Source organism: Equus przewalskii, chromosome 12 (assembly GCF_037783145.1).
Source record: "Equus przewalskii isolate Varuska chromosome 12, EquPr2, whole genome shotgun sequence".
In the NCBI taxonomy this organism is placed as follows: Eukaryota; Metazoa; Chordata; class Mammalia; order Perissodactyla; family Equidae; genus Equus; species Equus przewalskii.
In genome coordinates, this window is record NC_091842.1 from 41,698,467 (window position 1) to 41,711,779 (window position 13,313).

A 13,313-nucleotide genomic window follows, 5' to 3' on the forward strand; every position below is an offset into this window, starting at 1 on the left:
GAACTGGCTGCTCCTCTCAAATGGTTGAGCAAAGAGTTGCCATACCCCCAGCAGCTCCACTCCTCACTATGCACCCGAGAGAACCAACAACTGATGTCCACACAGAAACTCGTCCCCGAACGTTCACAGCAGTGTGATTCACAACAGCCGAAAGTGGACACAACCCACGTGTGCAACAGACGAGTGGACAAATTGAACGTGTCCACCCAGACAGTGGACTGTTATTCGGCCATAAGAAGGAAGGAAGCTCTGACACACCCCACGGATGGACCGTGAAGACGTGATGCTCAGTGAAAGAAGCCGCTGACCGGGGGCCACACGGCTCGTGATGCCATTTGTGTGAAACGTCCAGAACAGGCAAAGCCGTGGAGACGGAAAGTGGAGAGGTTGCTGTGGGGTGGAGGGAGGGGGGTGGGGATGGACCGTCCTTTCAGGGTGATGAAAATGTTCTAAAAATTGCCGGAGGTGATGGTTGCACAACTCTGAGAATTTCCCGAAAAACTCTGCACACTCGAGTGAACAGCGAACTGTGTGGCGTGACTCATCGACATCAAGCTGTGGAAGTGGTTGTGGAGAGAGCGAGGCCGTACTAGCCGAATGACCGCCACGGGCCGATCCTAATAACCTGCCGCAGGGCCTGAGCCACCCCTGCCCCCCCACCTTCCCCCGAGGGGTTGGAGCCGGGCCCGTGGGAGCCGGGCGGGCCTTGTAGGAGCCACTGCCTGGGATGGGGTGGGCCCGAGGGGGAGCAGAGCCTGCAGCCTTTGGGGTGTCGCCCACCCCTTGGGGCCCCTAGGACTCTGGGGCCCCGGGGGCCGCCTCGCAGCAGCATCTGGCTGGGCCGAGACCTCGTTGCCGGCCACAGGGCTGCACACGTGGGAATTCAGCCTCCCTGGTGGTGGCGGGCGGGACCTCCTCTGAGGGGACAGCATGTTTCAGCCTGAATCCTGGCTGCAGCCCCTCGCTGTGCAGCGGGCGGGGTGAGCCACTGAGCCCCCCAGCAAGAACACTCTTGGGGGGGGATGAGGGCTGAGCTGGGGTGAGGAAGTGGGGGGGTGAGCCGGGCCGGCTGGGCGCTTTCAGAAGGACTTTGACAGGGCCGTGGGAAAGCGGGAGGCTGGGGGCAGATGTCAGGCGCCTTCCCCGGCACCCCCACCCCCTCCGCTTCCTCCACTGCCCCCCCAGCTCTGCTGGTCCCTCTGCCTGCAGGAAGGGCTGGGTCTGGCAGATGCCCTCAAGGGGTCCCTTCCGAGGCCTGGGCCCCAGTGGGGTCCTTTATCAAGGAGAGGCCCCAAAAGTTCAGTGCTGCAGGCCCCCCCAGATCCCAGCCTCCTCTAGGCCCGGCCTCGCCCGCCCAACCTCACCTGGCAGTCAGCCACCTCCTAAGAGCCCAGAAAAGGCAAGTGGGAGGAGTGAGGACCCTAAAACACGGTCTGCATGCCGGTCTCTTCTGGACCCTCCTACCCCCACGTACCGGTTGCTGGAGCTCAGATCCAGCCAGGCAGAGACCCCCAGAGCAGCAGGTGACGAGGGGGACAGAGCCAGGGAGGCAGGAGCATGACCCAGGGCCACTCGAGGAGATGCCACCAGCTGCCTGGTGACATCTGAAGGACGATCGAGCCTTCCCCCAGGCGGGGCCGGGTGCACGGAGAGCAGGCTGTGTGAAGGCTCCTCGGGGAGCCAGGGGCTGCCCTGTGCATGGGTGGCCCCCACCTCACGTCTGTTCTCTGTTGGAGAGAAATGAGCAAGCGGTTCTGACCGAGTGGCCTGTGGAGGGGCCAGGTGCCGGGGGCCAGTGGTCAGCAGGACCCAGGGCTGCCAGGGACCCCGCTGGGGGCCGAGGTCACCTCTGATTCCTGTTTCCTTTTATGCATTCACCCCCAGGTACATTTGTTATCTTTATGGTTCACTGGGTTAAGTTGTCAGCTGCCACGGCTCCTCCTGAGGGACCTGTGACGATGAAGGTCAGAGCCTCCAGCTGCAGCCTCCGGGGCCTGGCTCTGGGGCTGCGACGGCATCTACACCATTTATCGTAAATCGCCTGCTTTAACAACGTTGATTCCACTTAATACCAGCTTCCCCTGGCTCGCCTGTAGGAGACTAAGCAGGTCATGATTTCAGGGACGGGAGCCGCACCTGACAGGAGAGACCCTGCCGATTCACCAAGGCCACCAGCCCACCCAGGGCCGTGGCTGCCGCAGCCCGCCCAGCACGCCCACTGTCCCTGCCCCACTCACGGCACACCTGCTTCCTCTGGAAGGAATTTCAGATTCCCACGGCCCCGACCCCAAGCCCAGACCCAGAGGTGGTCTGCTGACTTCTGACAAGGGCAGTCCCGGCCCAGGTGTCAGGCCTGAGGGCTTTGGGGAGAAGATCCAGGACACACACAGGGACACGAGTGGCCACCTGAGCCAGAGCCCGGAGGGACAGCACCTCCGACGTGAGGTCAGAGCATGCGGAGAGCAGAATTTGTAGGAAAGGCTTGTTCCTTTCATTCCTGCCCTGAAGTAGGGGTGGGAGAGTCACCGCCCTCCCCCCCCCCCCCCACCAGGGCCAGCCTCCTGGTCCCCAGGAACAGCCTGATCCTGCCAAGGCTGGGACTGTCCCAGAGGATCTCCAGGGCCGGGTAAGACACACCCACCTCCAGTTCCCCAACAGCCAACTCGTTACCACAACTCACATCCTTGAAGCAAAAGAGAATCTGTGGGTGGGCCGGCAGCCAGAAGGATTCCAACCTAAAGTGGCAACTTCCGGAACCTTCCGGCTTGCAGACTGTGGGGCTGCTCAGGCCTCGCCAGCGCCAACTCCTGGCTAAGGCCTAGATGGTGCGTACAGCCTCCTGGCTGTGCTGCTGGTCTGGGGACCCTGCTCTCCAGGGACCAGCTGGGACCGTGGGTGGAGATGGAAGCTGAGCCAGGGAGGGCCTCTTGGCAGGTGGCCACGTCCTGGAGGCTGGGGAAGGAGCTGGGGTGTGGGGCAGCCGCAGGGCTCAGGGCGGGAGGGTGGGCGAGGTCCAACTGAGGCCCCCCGGGCCCAGGGGGCAGCATCCTCCTCTCTTTGTCCAGATCTGCCCATGGTAGCGCCGGTGCTGGACTCAGCCGGGGGCCTGGGTGCCCACACTCTGCATGGGGAGGTGGGTTCCCAACATTCTCTGGGGGGGCTCCTGAGCCAAAGCAACCGGGTGGCCTTCCAGCTCGCCTGGTCCCCAGAGGAGGCCTGCCCCCCCCCCCCAAGCAAGTCTTGTTCTACCCCAAGGAAATGGGGCCGCTCAGGCACCTGGGTCTGTCTGCCCCGGGAGTGTGTTTGTGCGAGTCAGTGCTCCAGGCTGGAAGAGCAATGAGGGCTGCAGGGAGGCAGAGAGGAGGACACGCCCTGTGTGGGGGCAGGGCTGGGGAGGTGGCCGCCCAGGGGCAGTGAGGCAGGCAGCCCAGGATGTGTCAACCCCAGCGGGGTTTCTCCTGGAGAACGCAGGATGGCGCCCAGCCCCCCTGAGACCTGGCTGGGGCATTGGAGGTCTCCCTCACGGCCAGCAGACGGTAGGGCCAGGCCTGATGGAGAGTCTGGACTCCAGGACGGACCCCCAGTGCAACACCGAGTCCTAGCTGGTGAGTCTGGGGGCCACCTGCCTTTTTCCTTGCCTCCTGTCTCTCGATGTCTTGGTATTCAAGCGTGAAGACACGCAGCTTTTCTCCCAGAACCACTTAGGCTCTGAGGCCCCAGGTGTCCAGCCCCTGCTGGGGTGTGTCCTCTCTCCAGGTCACTGGAGGGTGACCCTCACAGCCAGTTTCCTGGGAGGCATCCGGAGAGGCATTTCCCCGGGCTCCTGGACCACCCTACATTCTCTGAGGTCACGATGACGCTAGTAGGCCTCATGCCAGCCCCATGGTGGCCCTCAAAAGCCATAATGTCACCCCCATGCTCATAGCACAGCATGAAAGGGGAAGGCAGCCCTGGTTTGTCAAGGTTCAGAAAGTACCAGGCGGTGCCAGCCTCCTGTGGGAGCCTGGGGGAACATCACCCCCTCAGGAGCCACCGCAGGGGCTAAGGTTCAGGAGGCAGACGTCGTCTTGACAAGGCAGGTGGCCCACAGATGAGGCCTCGGAAAGTTGCCAGCCTCCGACAGCCTCCTGGGCACCTGCTTCTCAGCCAGTCGCAAAGATCGGCGCCCAGGGAGGAGGGCCTGTGCACGGCGTGGGGAGGGCACGCCCACACTCTCAGTTGCTGGGGTTGCCCCCTTCGCCCCTTCCACACATGAGCTGTGCTCACTGAGCTGCCCCTCAGAACCTGCCAGCAGCTGAGGATAACTGGGAAGGACCCCCCCCCCCCCCACCAGAACCTGTTCCCAGCCAGTCTGAGTGTCTCATCCACCAGGGTCCACTGCTAGCTGCAAAGTCTTCTTATTCCCAGTGGAAATGGACACTCCAGGAAGCTGCCCGCACCCCCAGTGGAGCCAGCATTGATGGTCGGTCACCAACACTTTAGTATGAATTAGTGTGTCAGGCATTGAAGTGATGGCTCAGCGGCTGGGGAGGGGGAAGAGGTCCTGGAGAAGTTGGCCTGGTTGAGGGCACAGGGTGAGGAGGGGTCTGTCAAGGTGCGAGGTCAGCCCAAGACCGAGGTCCAACAAGCCTGTCCTCCTTCTCTGTGTTCTCAGGACTGTTGGTGACAGTCTTAACAGGGGCTGCAGGATGAGGACGTGCCCAGGTCTCTGGCCGGGGCTGGCGAGGAGACTGAATGAGTGGGGTGGGGCCGTGTGCTGAGACAGGGAGTACTGGAGCAGAAGGGGCGCGTTGAGTGGGCGAGGCAGGTTCAAAGGACCTGGGAATAAATCCCACAACGTGGTGGCTTCCGCCTCAGGTCGGCTTCCCCCAGAAGCCCACTCCAAGAGGTGGGTTTACTCCTGGGCAACGGGGGCTCGGTCCTGCTGGGGACCCTGTAGGACCATGTGGATCCCACCCAGAGCCATCGGCTGCGGGGCCAGGCGGGCGGCATTGTCCACCTGCTGCTGTCATCGCCAGGTGAGCGCCCGGGGCTCCTCGCCGCTCCGTGCTGCCGTAGACATCAGGGCTCCCTCTGGCCCCTGATGGAGTGTCTCCGAGCCGGCCCCATCAATCCTGGAGATAACGTCCCCTCTGACGCCTGCTGGGCTCCATACAGCAAGGAGAGAAGTGAGGATTTTTTTCTTCCCATTTTTTATGAGTAAAGCATCTTCTCACCGTTGTCAGAGAAGGTGAAGGAAGAGAAAACCCCATCTTTTTGCCACTGTAACAAGTGTGTTCCAGGCAGCGGCTGTGATAAGGGGACATCTGTCATCCAGTTGGCTTGGTCCCTCGCTCAGCCACCTGCCACTGCCTGGGGTCCCAGCACTCCTCGTTTATCTCCACCGCATCTCTGCCTGCCACCAAGCTGCCAGCGGGGCATACGGGGGGGTGGGGGGGGTCCTTGCTAAATTCATCAGCCACTGACCACCACAGAGCCGCCGGCCTGCAGCCCCTGGAGGATGGATGGAGGTTCCATCCTTGCCTGGAGTGTGGGAGCATCAGAAATCTCGCCTCCCCACGAGCAGCCTTTCCCCCTGAAGTTCCATGAGCACGTTCCTGTGGGTTAAGTACTGCCCATTTTGGACTTTTCTTTTCAAAGGCCACATCCTTCTGGGAGGGGCTGTGTATTGAGCTATAGCAACCATTGACATTGTAGTCTGAATTAATTTCTCAAGCCCTTTCCGCATTGCCAGCAGCGGAGAGCAGAAAGTTTAGGTGGCGAGGGTGGAAAAGGCATCAAGTTGTCCCTGGGGTAAACAGAGAGAGTGGGGCAGGGATGCAGAGCCGGGGCTGGGAATCGAGGTTCTCGGCTCCTGCCTGCAGAGCCCAGCTGCCTCCAGCCCCTGGGAAGACACTTCTCAGCTTGGAGGCAGGGTCTGCTTCAGGGGCACAGGTTGGGTCTGGTAGAGCCAGGCGGGGTCAGGCCCCTAGGGATGCTTTTCAGGGATGAGACCTTGGGGGGCAGCAGGGCTGGGCCGGGCCATGCAGAGGGTCTGGCTGGAGTCACGGGCAAAGTGCCAGGAGAGGGAGCTCCTGGGGCTCCTTTCATAGCAAAGTGGGGGTCCCCCTGAGCCGAGAGCAGCTCAACACCCAGGTCTTTGGAAGGGAGGGGGCTCATGGGGGTGGGAGCCGGGGGGCTGAGTTCAGCACTGAGTTTTGGACCTGTGCTGGCATCTCAGCCCCTCAGGGTCCCTTCTTGGTCCTCAAGGTCTCTGTGTAAGGCTTCCTGTCCATAGTCTGGGCCCTTGGGGAACAGGAGATGCCTTTGGACGGGGTCCCTAGACATGGGAGGTCCCCAGGCCAGTCTGGGAAGGATGCTGTGGGACCAAGGGGGCCGTGATGGCACGGCCTCTCCAAGGAGCCTCCTCCAGCTCCTGCCCGCTCGCCCGGCCGGAGAGCAGCTGCAGGAGACGCGGGGATTTCTGCCCGGCAGATGCCGACACTTTAATTTCCCGGGATTTATGGCCTCTTCTGTGGCTTCATTACTGAGATAAGGACGGAGCCCATCACTGTCAGCTCTGCTGGATGTGCAGCCGGCCCTACAGATAAGCACCCATGCCGTGTCTTCCCGAGCAGGGCCAGCAGGAGAGGCCCTGGCATCCACAGGCCTCGGGGCCACCAGATGTCCCACCGGGGCCGGAATAACAGTGAACTTCTTCGAGCTGATGGAGGCATCTAGGGAAATCCACAGTGAACATGGCGCTCGGTGGCGGGGGACTGGGTGCGCCCCCCACGATCAGGAACAAGACAAGGATGCCTGCTCTGGCCACTGCTGTTCAGTATGGCCCTGCAGGGCTGGCAGTTTAATTAGGCAAGAAAAAGAAATAAAAGGCTGAAAGTTTGGGGAGGAAAGAGTAAAACCGTTTTTACACACAGACGGTGCAGGAAATCTGATGGAATCTACCAAAAATCAGCTACAACTAATACGGACGTCAGCCAGGGCAGAGGACAACAGATAGGGCACACGCCAGTGACAAACGATTACAGAATAAAATTTGAACTTCTATTTAAAATACCATCCCAAAGCACCAAAATTGTAAAAATCGATTTACCAAAAGATGTGTGAGACCTCTGTAAGGAAACGAATAACAAAAAGCTGCTGAGAGGAGTCTGAGACTTCGGGAAGCGGAGACACAGACGTGACCACACGCGTGGATCCAAAGACTCTCGGTTGCTAAGCTGAGAGTTCTCCCCGGCCACTCCGCGAGTTCAGGGCAATTCCAAACAAAACCCCACCAGGCTTTCGTGTAGAGATTAACCGGCTGAATCCAGGACGTATATGGAGATGCAAAGAGCACAGAATGGCCAAATGATCCTGAAACAATAACAACAAAAAGGACAAAGTTGGAGGACTCAGCAACTGAAGACGTCGTTTACCGTGAAGCTTCGGTAATGACGTTCGGCCTTGATATAACAACAGTCCCAGAGGTCGACGGTGCTGAGCTGAGAGCAGACGTGGCCGCACTTGTCAACCGACCTTTGACCAAGGGGCCAGGGTAATTCAGTGGGAGAAAGAAAAGTCTCTTCAACAAATGGTTCTGGGAAAATGACCCCCAACCCCTACCTCACACCACACACAAAATAATTAGAAATGGATCAAAAACTTCACAGAAAAAACTAAGAAAGTCCAGGGGCGCAGTCTGGTGGCACAGCGATTAAGTGCGCACGCTCTGCTTCAGTGAACCCCCGGTTCAGATCCTGGGTGTGGACACGGCACAACTTTGTAAGCCATGCTGTGGTAGGCGTCCCACATATAAAGTAGAGGAAGATGGGCACGGATGTTAGCTCAGGGCTAATCTTCCTCAAAAAAAAAAAAAAAAAAAACCTAAGAAAGTCCAAAGGAAGACTCAGCCTGAGAGTGAGCATTCACAGCACCCATCTGCGGTGAGAGGCTTGTGTCCCAGATCTATGAAGAATTACCAGAATTCTCATTAAAATGACAAACAACCCCATCTAAAAATGGTCAGAAGAATGGGACAGACGTGTCACCAAAGCAGTCATTCAGATGGCCACCACGCACGTGGAGAGATGCTCGACGTCACCCCTTTTTCGGGAAACGCACCTGGAAACCATAGGGAGACATGCCCCACACCTGTCGGACAGCCGAAGAGCGGAGGCTGCCGGTGCCGAGTGTGGGAGGATGTGGAGGAGCGGGGCTCCCGCACGGCTGCGGGGCTGGAAGGTGGTGCCGTCACCCTGGAAAAGAGTTTGTGTGCACGTGTCTCGCGATCCAGTCTTCCTACAGCCGGGTGCTCATCCGGGGCAATGAAGCCCATCTTACAGAGACGTGTGTGAAAGTTCCCGGCAGCTTTCCTGGGAATCACCCTGTCTTCGTCTGTCTGGGCTGCCATAACTAAATTCCATAAATTGGGTGGTTTACCATCTACAGAACTTTGTTTCTCTGAGTTCTGGAGGCTGGACGTCTAACTCAGAGTCTGGTGAGAGCCTGCTTCCTGGGTCACGGATGGCGTCTTCTCGCTCAGTCCTCACATGGCGGGAGGGGCGCTAGAACTCTGTGGGGTCCCTTTTACAAGGACACTAATCCCATCGTGGGGGCTCCTCCCTCACAACCTGGTCACCTCCCAAAGGCCCTGCCTCCTGATACCATCATACTGGGGGTTAAGTTTCAACATGTGAATTCTAGGGAGGCATAAACACTCAGGCCACAGCAAACCCCAAACTGGAAACTGCCCAAATGCCCCTCAGTGGGTGAGTGGACAGACTGTGGGACGTCCACTCCATGATGTGTCACTGAGCAGCACCAAGGACAGAGTGGCCTCTGACACAGATGCAGATGGAGCTCAGGGGAGCCGGAGGACGAGGGGTACACGGTGTGATTGTGTTTCCATGTCCTATTAATGCAACTAGCCTGAGGTGACAGAGGCAGGTCAGGGGTCACCCCAGACGGGGTGGGGCGGGAGATGACAACTTGGAGCAAACGGGGTTTTCTTATTGTGATTGTGGTGATGGTGTCACAGGCACAACCTTATGTCAAACTTTAAACGTGTGCAGTTTATTGGAGGTTAGTCCTTCCTCACTGAAGCTGTTTGAAATCCTATGTGCTCAGAAATAACCCCCAGACTCAGGGAACATGCACCTTCTGTCTGTGCATCTCACTGTATGTCAAATCGCTCTCGGGGATTGACACGGAGCCAGAGAGAGAGCATTGTGTGCAGCCAGGAGGAGGGAGCGGCCGCCTCTCCTGGAAACCCCGCCTCCTGCCCCATGGGGCCAAGGCCCAGAGCCTGACCGAGGCTGCGGTGACCGTGGCCTGATGTGGCCGAGGTTCCGGGACCGTGCACGAGTTCCGGGCGGTGCTCTCATTTCAGACCACACACATCCTCTCATCCCACTCTGTGTCTACTCCTTCTTGGTTGAATCCTTTGCCGGCAGGCAGAGAAGAGAAGGCCACGTCTGGGCCCTCAGGGAGGTGACAAAGGGCCTGGAGATGTGTGCAGCTCCAGAACCCAAGACCAGGACTCCAGAGCAGGGGTTTCAGGATCCTTGGGGCCGGGGCCTCTGCAGCCTCGGGGACGTGCTCTTGGGGTGAAGTTTGTGAGGTGGGATATTTCTGGCTCCTCCTGAGCCATCAGAGGTTCCCCCCATCCCAATGTGGGCGCTTCAGAGGCGGTAAGCAGTGGGCCAGGGTCCTGACGGAAGCCATGGGCAGTACCCATGAGGTGCCGAGGGCCCACCTACGGGGCCAGTGGGTTTCCTCTTCCTGCGACAGTCGGGGAAGGCCTGAGGGTGGCGCTGCCATGAGGGGCTGGCGGGAGGCTCACCTCCCCGGAGACCTTCCCTCTGGCCCTGAGTGTCCATCTCAGCAGGCTGACCTTGCCTCCAGGCTCCAGACACTCCTGCAAGCCAAAATCAGATGAACAAGTGCCCACCCTCACTGCTGGGGCGCCCGGGGTCTGACCGCTCTGTGCAGGTCTGAGATCCAGACCCCGCTTGTCCCCCGGGGCCACATCCCCGGGGGCAAGGTGCTGACCTCAGAGAGCCTAGGTTTCCCCTCAGCAGAATGGGGGTGTGGGTCAGCCCCGGGCAGCTGGGACTGCAGGCTCTCCAGCATGTGAGGGGCATGCGAGAGCCCAGAGCAGCATCGGGTCCTGGTGCTCGGCGAGGGGGTCTCTGTCTGAGAGGCACCCTGTGTTGGTGTCTGGGGATCGCCGTAAGAGACTGTCATGAACCATGGCGTTAAAGCTGCAGAAATCTCCTCTCCCAGCTCTGGAGGCTGGAAGTCTGAAGTCAAGGCGTGGCAGGACCCCGCTCCCTCCCACCTCTCTCGGGGTGGGAGCTCCTTCCCACCTCTCCCAGCTTCTGGTGACGCCGGCGCTCCGGGGTGTCCCTTGGTGGTGGCTGCATCAGCCCATTCTGTGCCTCCGTCGCCACGGCCTGCTCCCTGTGTGTCTGTCTTCTCCCTTCTCTTCTCTTCCAAGGACACTGCCATCGGGTTCAGGGCCCACCTGGATCATCCGGGCTGATCTCCTTCAGGTTCCTGAACTTAATCACATCGGCAAAGACCCTCCGTTTATGGGGTTCAGCATGTGGACATGTCTTTTGGGGGCCACCTTTCAGTCCACCGCACAGCCCAGGCTGGGGCAGTTCACAAATCCTTTCCGAGGCCCCTGCGTGGTGACCGTCCCTCTCCTGACCCTTGAAGGCAGCACCAGCGTCCAGGCCGATCGCCCTCCTTTGCCGGGTCATCAGCGGAGACCTGGCCCCGTTCCTCGCTCACAGAGCCTCGTTGTGGCCTTGGAGACGGCCGTCCCCGGGAAGCTCCTTTGGCTGATGCACGGATTCCTTTGTTGTGATTTCCTCGCAGCCTTATCGAGCGGCCAGCCCAGCCGCCTGGTGGGTGACCCCCCTGCGCTGCCAGGACTGGCGTCTTCTCTCACGCATTCCTCCTCAGCTGGAGTGCACACGGTCATGTTGGTGTTCAGCATCTCCGCTGGGGCAGGGATGAAGCTCATGCTGAGTGCCTGGAGCCCACACTGGCCTGCAGGGGGCCTGGTGATGTCGGAAGCTGCGGGTTCCTTATCCCTAGGGGTCTTCAGCGGGGTCTGGATCTGGCTGAGGGCCCCAGACGGGACACACAGGATGCAAACAGAGGTCCCGGGCAGCAGCATTGAGGAGAAAAGGTCAACCTGAAAATCCCACCAGTCACACGTGGAAATGCTGGAGAAATAACCACAGACATTGCTGAGAGCTGAGCTGTGCTCACCGGGAGAAAAAGGGAATAATAAACAGAGAGGGTGTCCCAGGCTGCTGTCACAGAACACCACCGACCGGGGGCTTATAACCACACGCACGCGCTCCTCACAGTTCTGGAGGCTGCCGGTCCCAGACCCGGGTGCCGCACGGCCGCGTTCTGGCGAGAACCCCCCTCTGGGCTGCAGATGGCCATCCTCTGCTGTGTCCTCACGTGGCAGGAGGGCGAGGGAGCTCTCTGGTCTCTTGCATGAGGGCACCAGTCCCATTCACGAGGCCCCCTCATGACCTTGTCACCTCCTGAAGCCCCTCCACTTCCTAATTCCGTCACCTTGGGGGTGAGCTTCCAACGTGTGGATTTGGGGGGATGCAGACACTCAGACCACGGCAGAGGGCACACAGCACCAAGTGGAGTACTGGTGTCTGCATCCACCGCATCTTAGGGGGCTGGAGTGGGGTGGGGGCTCCCCGTCTCTGACTCAGGGGTTTGGGGTGTTGACTGATGCGAGGAGACAGGGCCTTGGGTCCAGGTGAGGCAGGATTGGAGCTGGGGCCCCCAAGAGGCTGCGTCATCAGTGGTGGGGAGACTAGAAGAAGTCCACACACGGGCATCCTCTGCCTGCTGGCCTCGCACAGGCTGGGGCGTGACCTATACTCCGGCAGGGTCTAGAAATCCTCTAGCTGAGAAATGCGTATAAGCCCTGGGCTGGCGATAATCCAGGACCTCAGAGATGTGCTGTCGCAGCTTCTCTGAAGGGATAACCCCCGACCCGGGGTCCTGCTGGAGCCCATCTTACAGGGGAACAACCCACCGAGAGTGAGGGAGAGTGTCGAATGTGAGTCCAAGAATTTGAGCTGACACAACGACCAGTGAAAAAGATTGTGAAGGGAGCACATTGAAGATTATGGAAAACACAAAAGAAGGAGTCAAAACTCTAAGGAAAAAATAAGATGGCAGGGGGAAGGAGGGCTGAAACTTACAGACCTGAAAAGGAGGACCTTGGAAATTACAAGGTACGTGGATGAGTCCAAAGGCAAAGTGGGCGTAGCTAATAAGACAATCAGTGGATCAGAAGACGAAGATGGGAAAGATTACCCTGAATCCCCACAGAGAGGGTGAGGGGCCTGGGGACGGATGACAGAGGCTGACACAGGGCCACCCAACTACAGCCAGTGGGCCACGTCTGCCCGCCACCTGCCTGTAAACCACGTTTTACTGAAACATGGCCGGCTGGTTGCATGTCATCTATGATGGATTTCACACGAAAGCCAGAGCTGAGTAGCTGTACTGAGACCCTCTGGCCCACAAAGCTTAAAATGTTTCTGACGTCTGCTCTAAAAAACGTTCGAGAAGGAAGAGAGAGAAAGAAACGAGGGAGAGGCCGTATGTGAAGAGCTATGGTGGAGAATTTTGCAGAATTGATGAAAGATATGAAACTTTAGATTCAAGAAACACAGCAAATCCCATTAATATGAGTAAACAGGATAAACATGAGCAAATTCCCACCAGAGCTCGGCAAGGCGAAGCTGCAGGACCCCACGTGGCGAGAGATCTTGGTGACGGAGAGGAGGCTGACGGGTCAGAGGAACGGCGAGTGGACGGACAGCTGACTTCCTGTCAGGAACCAAAGGCCGAGAGACCATGGAACAGCCCCTGCAAAGAGCAGAGAGGAGCAGGCGCCGGCCGAGAGCTCTGCTGACACCACTCAGCACAGAGGGAGACGGGAAGACCCTGCAGACACCCCAACCCTGAGGGTGTTCCCCTCCCTGTCTCCTCCTGGAAGAAGAGAGAAGGAACTGGGCCGAGAAGGAAGATACACATGACGATCACAAAGAAGATAATAAAAAACGTTATTCAAAGACATGAAAGAAGATCTAAATGCATGGAGAACTATGATGGTCGTGGATGGGAAGACCTGATATGACAGAGATGGCACTTCTCCTAAAATTAACCTATAATTCAATGCAATTGCCATCAAAGCCCCACAGGGGTTTCTTGGATCCAGACAAATCAACCCCAAAATATATCTGGATGAATGAAGGGCCAAGATGGGCCACACC